Here is a 9,419-nt window from a genome sequence, read left to right as displayed (position 1 = left end):
ATATATTATATGTATTACATAGTGTTACATAGTGTATTACATAGTGTTATATATAACATAGTTATATTATATGTATTACATAGTGTTACATAGTGTAACTGTTATATATAACACTATGTAATACACTATGTAATACACTATGTAAGTGGCAAAAAACAGTTTTCAACAAAAACATAGTACATAACATTTGTGCAGTCCATGAATTTGTTGCCTCCATCAGATCCTCCTTCGCAGATGACCGCAAATCTGACCTAAATCATTTTAAGGCTAGAGAACGACCTCTCTACAGTAACTTGGGTTGGAGGCAAAGCCGTAACCACATGGGCAACATCTCTAACAATTTCCAGGTATAAAGGAATTGCCTCATGCACAGTCAGTTTTGATGAACGGTTGAATTTTTCTATTTCTTTGAGAACAAATGAAAAATGTTGCTGAAATCTGGTCAATCTGCTGCTATAAGAGACGGAGTGAAATCTTTTTCCTTGCGGCAACGCTTTGCCTGCTCCATTTCATCCAAATACTTGTCAAAGTTAAACTCCTCATCTGATGAGGATGAAGATATGGCAGCAGTAGCACTGTCAGGGCCCAAGTCCTCTTGCGCCTGGCAGTCCTGTAGCCACTCATCCTAACTGCTACCTCAGTCAAAGCTTCTTTTCCTTTAGTAAGCTGTTGATCATCAAGCAGTATACGATGACTTGGGTCCACATAAACAGCTGCCAGAAGAATTTTATTTTCCAATAGCTGTGTCTCTCTCCATTTCATTGAAGCAGAAATGCCATCTGCGATTAAACCTCCTCTTTGGGACAGGCAAAATAGCAAGTTTTTCCACTCCCTTATGAAAATGCCAGGAGTTAAATCCTCAGCTTGTAATTTTTTTAGTCAAGGTAAATGGGTGATTAAGCAATTCCTTCAATTCAGCCACCTGTGTCCATTGACCTTTATTTAAGGTTACTTGAGGGTTCACCATATCTATAAGAAATGATTTTAGTTCAAGCAATCGTCATTAAATAAGTGCTGCCTCACCGAGTGGCTTGATCAACAATTGCCCCTTTCCCAGAACATCTCTTCAAGATGGAATCAATTTTAGGGGTTCTAGCGGCAATAACCAATTCCCTCACTTTTCCAATCAGATTTCCAGCATGTCCGCCCAGTTTCACACATCCGGCTTTTCGCCGGTTTGGCGGATGCGGCGCATGCCAGTACAGTACGATACAGTACAGTGGCAGCACCGCAACTTCCGGGTCACATGCTCCGGTCACATGACAGCATGTGACCGGCATTTGTCACGCTGCCACTGTACACACTGTACTGGAGTGCGCCGCATCCATAGTTACATAGTTACTAAGGTTGAAAAAAGACCTAGGTCCATCTAGTTCATCCTTCCTCCACCAGTTCTACATTTGGTCACTAAGTCATTTATAACCAACATTGTTGTGTAGTGAGGAAATCATCCAGCCCTTTTTTGAAAGCTGTTATAGTATCTGCCATTACTACCTCTTGTGGTAGTGTATTCCACAGTCTGACCGCTCTAACTGTAAAGAACCCTTTCCTATTTAGGTGTCGGAATCGCTTTTCTTCCACTCGCAGTGAGTGCCCCCTGGTCCTTAGTATTATCTTCGGAAGAAATAAGTCATGTGCCAGTCCTTTATATTGACCACACATGTATTTATACATATAAATGAGATCTCCTCTGAGACGTCTTTTTTCTAAGCTAAACATATCTAACTTTTTCAACCTGTCATCATATGGGTGGCCTCCATTACTCATCATACGGGCGGCCTCCATTCCTTGTAATAGTCTAGTTGCCTGCCTTTGAACTGACTCTAACTTCTGAATATCCTTTTTAAAATGTGGAGCCCAAAACTGGATCCCGTATTGCAGATGTGGCCTTACAAGTGATTTATAGAGGGGTAACAATACGTTGGGATCGCGGGATCTAATCTCTCTTTTTATACACCCTAAAATCTTGTTTGCTTTTGCAGCTGCTGCTTGACATTGAGTGCTGCTGCTCAGCTTATTTGTAATGAGAATATCCAAGTCCTTCTCCTGTTGTGTAGTCCTGAGTTTACTTCCATTTAATGTATACGCAGCTATAGGATTACTCCGTCCTAGGTGCATTACTTTACATTTATCAACATTAAATCTCATTTGCCAAGTATCTGCCCATTCTGACATCTTATCCAGATCTTTTTGTGATATTGTACTATCAAGGTCAGTTTTTAATATCCTACATAGTTTGATGTCATCAGCAAAGACTGACACTTTACTATCAATCACATCCACAAGGTCATTAATAAAGAGAGTAAAAAGAATCGGTCCAAGCACAGATCCCTGCGGCACCCCACTGCTGACTATAGCCCATTTAGAGAATGTTCCATTTATGACTACTCTTTGTTTCCTATCTTTTAGCCAATTCCTTACCCAGTTGCATATTGTGTCCCCTAGTCCTTGCTTCTGGAGCTTTAGTATAAGGCTATTATGTGGTACAGTATACCACATAATACCACCAAACCGGTGAAAAGCCGGATGTGTGAAACCGGGGTCCCTCTTGCAGACTATCTCTTATTGCCAGCTGCAGCGTGTGCACAACACAGCGCATGTGATGAATATGAAAGTGTTTTGAAGCAGCTTCAACAAGATCATCTAATCCTAAAGTATCATTTTGCTGCTCTTCTGTTGTAATATCTGTTTGTTCCTCAGTTACATGAGCAGCGCTGTGGCTCCATCTCACACATACTGAATCCTAAATGTTCTTCTAGCTGCTGTTCATTACTCTCAGTCATCAGTGTAATTGCACTTATCATGTTTGAAGCATTGTCCGTTACAATAGCAAGAACCTGCTCTTTTTTGAGTTCGCAGTCTTGCAGAACTTTTTCCACTAAGGCCTGGAGAAACTGGCTGCTGTGATGAGCTTTAGTGTCTTTTACTACCAGTGTCTTGGTAACAATTTCTTTCTTGTCACAAACATATCGAACATTGATGGCAAAATAGTTCAGTGACATGCAGTGACTCCGGGCATCCCAGCAAAGGCGATGGGTGAAAAGATAGGACATTCAGACACAGCGTTTTGTGAGGATCCTCACACAGAATGAGCAGTCAGTTTCTGTGGCCTTTTTCTAATCTGCTTTTGCTATTGACAGCATTATATATGAGCTCAAAAACCTTTCAGGTGATGCGCTTTTTTAAAAAGCTGATTTGCTTTTGCAGCTGAAAAAGTATCCTCAAAAAATGCAGCAAAAACGCTGTGTGTGAATGTAGCCTTAGATCAGGAATAGAACAGACATTTATAGGACATTTCATAACTTTCCCAAATTCCTATGAAAAAATATTCAGCACATTCTTCATTGCACGCTGGACCCAATTTATTATATATATTTAGGAGTCTGAGTCGGTGCATTTTATACCGACTCCGACTCCACCAAAATGAGCTCCGACTCCGACTCCACAGACCTGGCAACTGGCATCGGCAGCAGTACCGTATAGATATAGAATGCAATGGACAAGTAGTAGATATGTACCAATCTGCTGGTAGTGGCAACAGCACAGTATACAGTGTGTCCACCGCCATTAACTTGAGAACGGCGGCAGCTATAGGCATAGAAGTGGTGTCTAGGTATAGTAAAGTAGCCATGCGCTATGCAATGAAACCACCGATAGCGCCACCTGGTGGAAAACAACGGAGTTAGCATTTTTATCTCGAAAACGGAACGAGATAGGCTGCTTTCACACATCAGTTTTTTGCCATCAGGCACAATCTGGTGAAAAAACTGATGCAACAGATCCGTCGAAAAAACGAATCCGTTCCATCAGTTTTTTCCATCCGTTTCGTCAGTATTTTGATACTGAGCATGTTCAGTTTAAAAAAACGTAAATCGGCGTCGGATTCCGGCATATGACGGATGACGACGGATCCAGCTGCCATAGGCTTCCATTATAAAAACACGCCGTACGGCGCCAGATCCGTTTTTTAGCCGGAGACAAAAAAGTTCACTTCAACGTTCCATCTGGCCGCCGGACTAGCAAATTCTGCTTGATCCGGCGAAAGCTGGATGGAACGCAAGGCCATCCAGCACAATCTGGCGCTAATAGAAGTCTATGGGGGAAAAACAGATCTGGCGGCAACAAACGCTGCTGGATCCGGTTTTTTCATGTTTTTGCCGGATTGTGCCTGATAGCAAAAAACTGATGTGTGAAAGCGGCCATAGAGAAAAAAAGTGAATTACAAAGTTGTAGGGCATCATAAATTCAATACGAATCGACACCTTGCATACAGAAATGCTATGATATGAAACCCATGACCCCCCCAAAACATTGAATGCTGGTCACGCATATGGCGCTCATTTAACTTTGATGCTGAAAGTGGCCCCCGTCAGCTGCAATGCACATCTGGACTCTGCACAGCATACTGTATCTTGCTGCACGCTGTGCAATATGGTAGGTGACACGTTTGCTCAAGCATCTGTGATACGTCGTCGTAGGTCCTGCAATGTTGGTGGAGGGGTCGCATACACCTGCTGTTTGATGTGACCTCACAGAAAGAAGTCCAATGGGGTCAGGTCAGCGTGGAGGCCACTCCACGCAGCCACCATACCCAATGACTTGTAGGAAGGTCTCCATGAGGTATCGCTTCACGTCCGCAGCCTTGTGAGTGTTACACGTTCTAATCATAGCGTTTCTGTATGCAAGGTGTCGATTCGTTTTGAATTGATGATGCCCTACAACTTTGTAATTCACTTTTTTTCTCTATCTTGTTCCGTTTTCTAGATAAAAATGCTAACTCCGTTGTTTTCCACCAGGCGGCGCTATAGGTGTTTTCATTGCTTAGTGCATGGCTACTTTACTATACCTAGACCCCACTTCTATGTCTATAGCTGCCGCCGTTCTCAAGTTAATGGCGGTGGACAGGATATGGGTGGACACACTGTATATACATGATGGACAGGCTGAGATGTGTGGCTGTGTGAGACCTCGAAGAAACAGTACAATATCGATATGATTTATAGGTAGGAGATGCCGGCTGTGTATAGAGCAGTATAGAATACAATAGACAGGCAGATGCTAAAGCCAATGATATATAATGTAATCGCTGCTGCTCCAGCTACTTGTTGTAGCAGTGTTACTAGCACACGCTGAAAAGGGCTGACTCTGCAGGGAATGACGAGGGGTCTTCCGCACAGACATGACGTTAGCAAATGTCTGCTCAGTGAAAGCTTCACCATGCAGGGAGCACAGCTGTACTGGTAAATTTTGCCAGTTTGGAATGGGAAAACTTAACCTCAATCACTTTTATTGTGAAGGACTAAAGACATGATTATTAAATAGTGTTTGAATTCCTTAAAGGGAACCTGTCACCAGGATTTTCCCTTATGAGCTGCGGCCACCACCAGTGACCCTTTAAATACTGCATTCTAGGATACTGTATATAAGGCCCTGGCTGCTCTGTAGAACATAGAAATGACCTTTTTATTATACTCCCCTATGAGGCGGTCCGGTCCGACAGGGGTCGCGGCTCTTCATCTACTGCCGCCTCTCTTCTTGCGATCGGCATCCTCCTTCCAGTCTTCATGTGGATTATGCGTCCTAAGTCATCCAAACGTCCTCCATTTCGTCCCTGTGCACGCGCACTTCTATCTGCCCTGCTGAGGGCAGATCAAGGCATTGTAGTGCGCATACACGGGCGGTCATTGACCTTTCCCCGCACCTGTGCATTACAGTTCTTTGCTCTGCCCTCAGCACTTTTCGTGCCCCGCTGTGATGATTGGTCATCATAGTCATCGTTACCATCATCCTCATCACTTTCACCCCCACTGTCAGCCTCATTCCCTGTCTGTGACTGGGACAACTAAGGTTCCTCTCTAGATCCATGTCCATGCTCATAAGTTGCTAAATAACTTGATAGTGCTGAATATTATAAGAATGAAAAGACTGGGCATGCAGAGGATGCAATGTTCTGTCCTGTTGCTTTTGGGAAGTGTTGCTGTCCATTGAGAGGATATGGAGGTGTTGAGGATAAGAATTAAGTAACTAAAATACTTAATTCAGCCATTTCATAGACTCAGGTATATAGTTTGGTAGCTGTAACTAACACATGTTTATGTATGCTTTTGTTCCTTACTAACACGTATATATGTATATTGCATATTTAGTGATTTTCCTTAAACACAGTATATACCAGTATATGTAACTTGAAGATGGCTGCCACATCCTGTCTACATCGGAGATGATGAACAAAGGAATTCCTAAAGTTTTGACTGACCAATCCAACAGAGACTATGCTAATTTTTATACGTCTTGAAGCCCCGACCTACGATACTTGATTGGATTGTACTTTTGTTCACACCCTTTTACTTGTTGGTCCTATAGGGGCTTTGTCTAAGAATAAAGTTCAGTTGCTCAGCGTCTGTTGTGAGAGAGAGAGTCATAATTGATTCAACTAATTGTTATTCTTTCTCGCTGTGCACACACGACAATATAATTCGGAACAGCAGTCAGATCCAGAGAGAGACCGCTTAAGTCTCATTTTAACCTCAACAGAGGTGGCGGTATATATTGACCAAGTGGTCCCTGAAAAACGTATACCGTCTCTGTCCATTATTGCTGCCTCATGTGTTGAACATGCGCACATTCACTTATGCAAGACAGCACAGATCTGTGTCATGCGATGTTCGGCTCTGCACACACCTGGTGGGACAGCATCGTCAGACTTTGTTCACACCACAGAGTCTGACAAGCAACCTGAGGCTTCTTTACTGTTCAGTCAGAGCCGAACGTCGGCTGATTCAGGTTCACTGGTCTTCAGCTCAGCAGGAGTTAATTCCTGCAGACTGGTGAGCAGGACCTAAGTGCTCAGGTTGCTGATTGCCAAGTGCAGCTCTCTCCTCCCTATTTAAGGCACGGCCTCCTTCCAGTATATACCGATTATAGCTTCAGCATAAGCTCCAGCGATCTTGGTCTTAGTAGTGATCCTGTTTATGGTGATGTAAATCTGCGATTTTGAGTGTGAACGTTCCCCTGTTGTGCGTTACTTCCTTCCCTTTTCTTTATTCCCCTGTACACATATTGTCTCACCTGTGTATGTTGAGTGCAGTGTGTACAAGTTTTCATTCTCCCTTGTCTGTCATTTTGTGGGGTTCTGTTATTGTGTTTCCGGCCCTCCCCAAGAGTGGGGGACAGGGGGAGTAAGATCAGGGCTCGGACAGGAGTTAGGGTCCCACTTAGGGCTCGGACCTGGCTACCATCAAGCCTACCTCCAAGATAAGGGACAGCACAGACACAAAAATATCACCTTACCAGCCGCTCATCAGACTAGTTTTACTATGAGAATCAGCTTCCCTGGATCTTCCCATCTCCCCCACATTATGTGCAATAGATACACCCGGTCCATAACTTTGCCAGCTGCAGGTTTATATTGACTTGTACACTCAGACATTATCAGTCACATATTGAAAAACATAGTTTGGGGATATCATTTTGTCTCCGCTGCACTGATCAGCATTGTAACCTGAACTTTTCAATACAACTGTTTTCAAAAATCTTTAGAATTATAATGTTCTCTTAGTTTATGGCAGCAGAATATTTGCTGCTGATCCTGCCCTCACTGACCGCCGGCCGCTCCTTCGTTACTGTCCACTCGAGTCCATCATTTTACAAAAGTGATCATGGGTTAACCAGTCACGTGAAATAAATAGTGAACACGTCACCAATATTTTAAGTAAATATATTTCTAAAAAAGCTGTTGACGTGAATTTCTCACCAGATGTCAGTAATAACCCATCCAATACACAGTCAATCTCCATAAATTTGTGAAAAATTGTTTTTATATATTTTTTTGTGCTGTGAAAGTGATAAGACCAGTTACAACGATGCCACACTTACAGTTGAAACCAGAAGTTTCCCTCCGCTCCCTATGAAGACACATCTGCAGGTTTTCACCTCTGCTCTCTATAAAGACACATCTGCAGGTTTTTCCATCCGCTCCCTATAAAGACACATCTGCAGGTTTTCACCTCCGCTCTCAATACAGACACATCTGCAGGTATTTCCCTCCGCTCTCTATACAGACACATCTGCAGGTTTTTCCCTCCGCTCCCTATAAAGACACATCTGCAGGTTTTTCCCTCCGCTCGCTATACAGACATATCTGCAGGTTTTCACCTCCGCTCTCAATACAGACACATCTGCAGGTATTTCCCTCCGCTCTCTATACAGACACATCTGCAGGTTTTTCCCTCCGCTCTCTATACAGACACATCTGCAGGTTTTTCCCTCCGCTCCCTATAAAGACACATCTGCAGGTTTTTCCCTCCGCTCGCTATACAGACATATCTGCAGGTTTTTCCCTCCACTCTCTATATAGACACATCTGCAGGTTTTCCCTCCGCTCTCTATAAAGACACATCTGCAGGTTTTTCTCACTATCTGACATGAAATCAGAATAAACCTTTGCTGTTTTATGTCAATTAGGAACCAAAATTATTTCCATTTGCCAAATGCCAGAATAATGAGAGAGAGAGAGAGAGAATGTTTTCAGGCATTTTTATCCCTTTCTGCACAGTGGTTTTCTCCATGTCATTAGTATTTGGTGGCGTTGCCCTTACACTGTGTGACTTGGGGGAAATGTTTTGGATCCTTCCACAAACTTCTCACAATATTTGGTAGTAATTTGGGCCGATTCCTCCTGACAGATCTGGTGTAGTTGAGCCATGTTTGGAGGTCGCCGCTCGCTCCGGCCTTTTCAGCTTTGCCCGTAAATTTTCAATAGGATTGAGATCAGGGTTTTGTGATGGCCACTCCAAAACACTGACTTTGTTATCCTTAAGCCCCTTTGTAACCAGTTTGGCAGTAGCTTCGGGTTATTTTCCATTTGGAAGACCTATTTCCGCCCAAGCTTTAAGTTCCCGGCTGATGTCTTGAGATGTTCTTCAGTATTGCCACACAATCTTTTTTCCTCATGATTCCATCTATTTTTTGAAGTGCACCAGTCCCTCCTGCAGCAAAACAACCCCACAATATGATGCTGCCGCCCGTGTTTCACAGTTGGGATGTTGTTCTTAGTCTTCAAAGCTTCTCCCTTTTTCCTCCAAATGTAGCAATGGTCATTATGGCCAAACAGTTCAATTTTAGTTTTTTCAGACCACAGGACAGGTCTCCAGAAATTTAAGGTCTTTGTTCCTGTGTGCATTTGCAAGCATTCATCTGACTTTTTTTATGTTTGTTTTGGAGTAATGGCTTCTTCTGGCAGAGTGGCCTTTCAGCCCATGTTGATACAGGAATTGTTTCATTGTGGATAATGACTCAATGTTACCAGCTTCCTCCAGCATTTTCACAAGGTATTTTGCTTTTATTTTTGGGTTGATATGCACATGTCTGACCAAAGCACGCTCATCTCTGGTACACAGAACCCGTCTCCTTCCTGAGCG

The sequence above is a fragment of the Anomaloglossus baeobatrachus genome, chromosome 6 (assembly GCF_048569485.1).
Source record: "Anomaloglossus baeobatrachus isolate aAnoBae1 chromosome 6, aAnoBae1.hap1, whole genome shotgun sequence".
Taxonomy (NCBI): Eukaryota; Metazoa; Chordata; class Amphibia; order Anura; family Aromobatidae; genus Anomaloglossus; species Anomaloglossus baeobatrachus.
The sequence above is the reverse complement of the archived record's forward strand: the minus strand, read 5'-3'. Positions refer to the sequence as shown.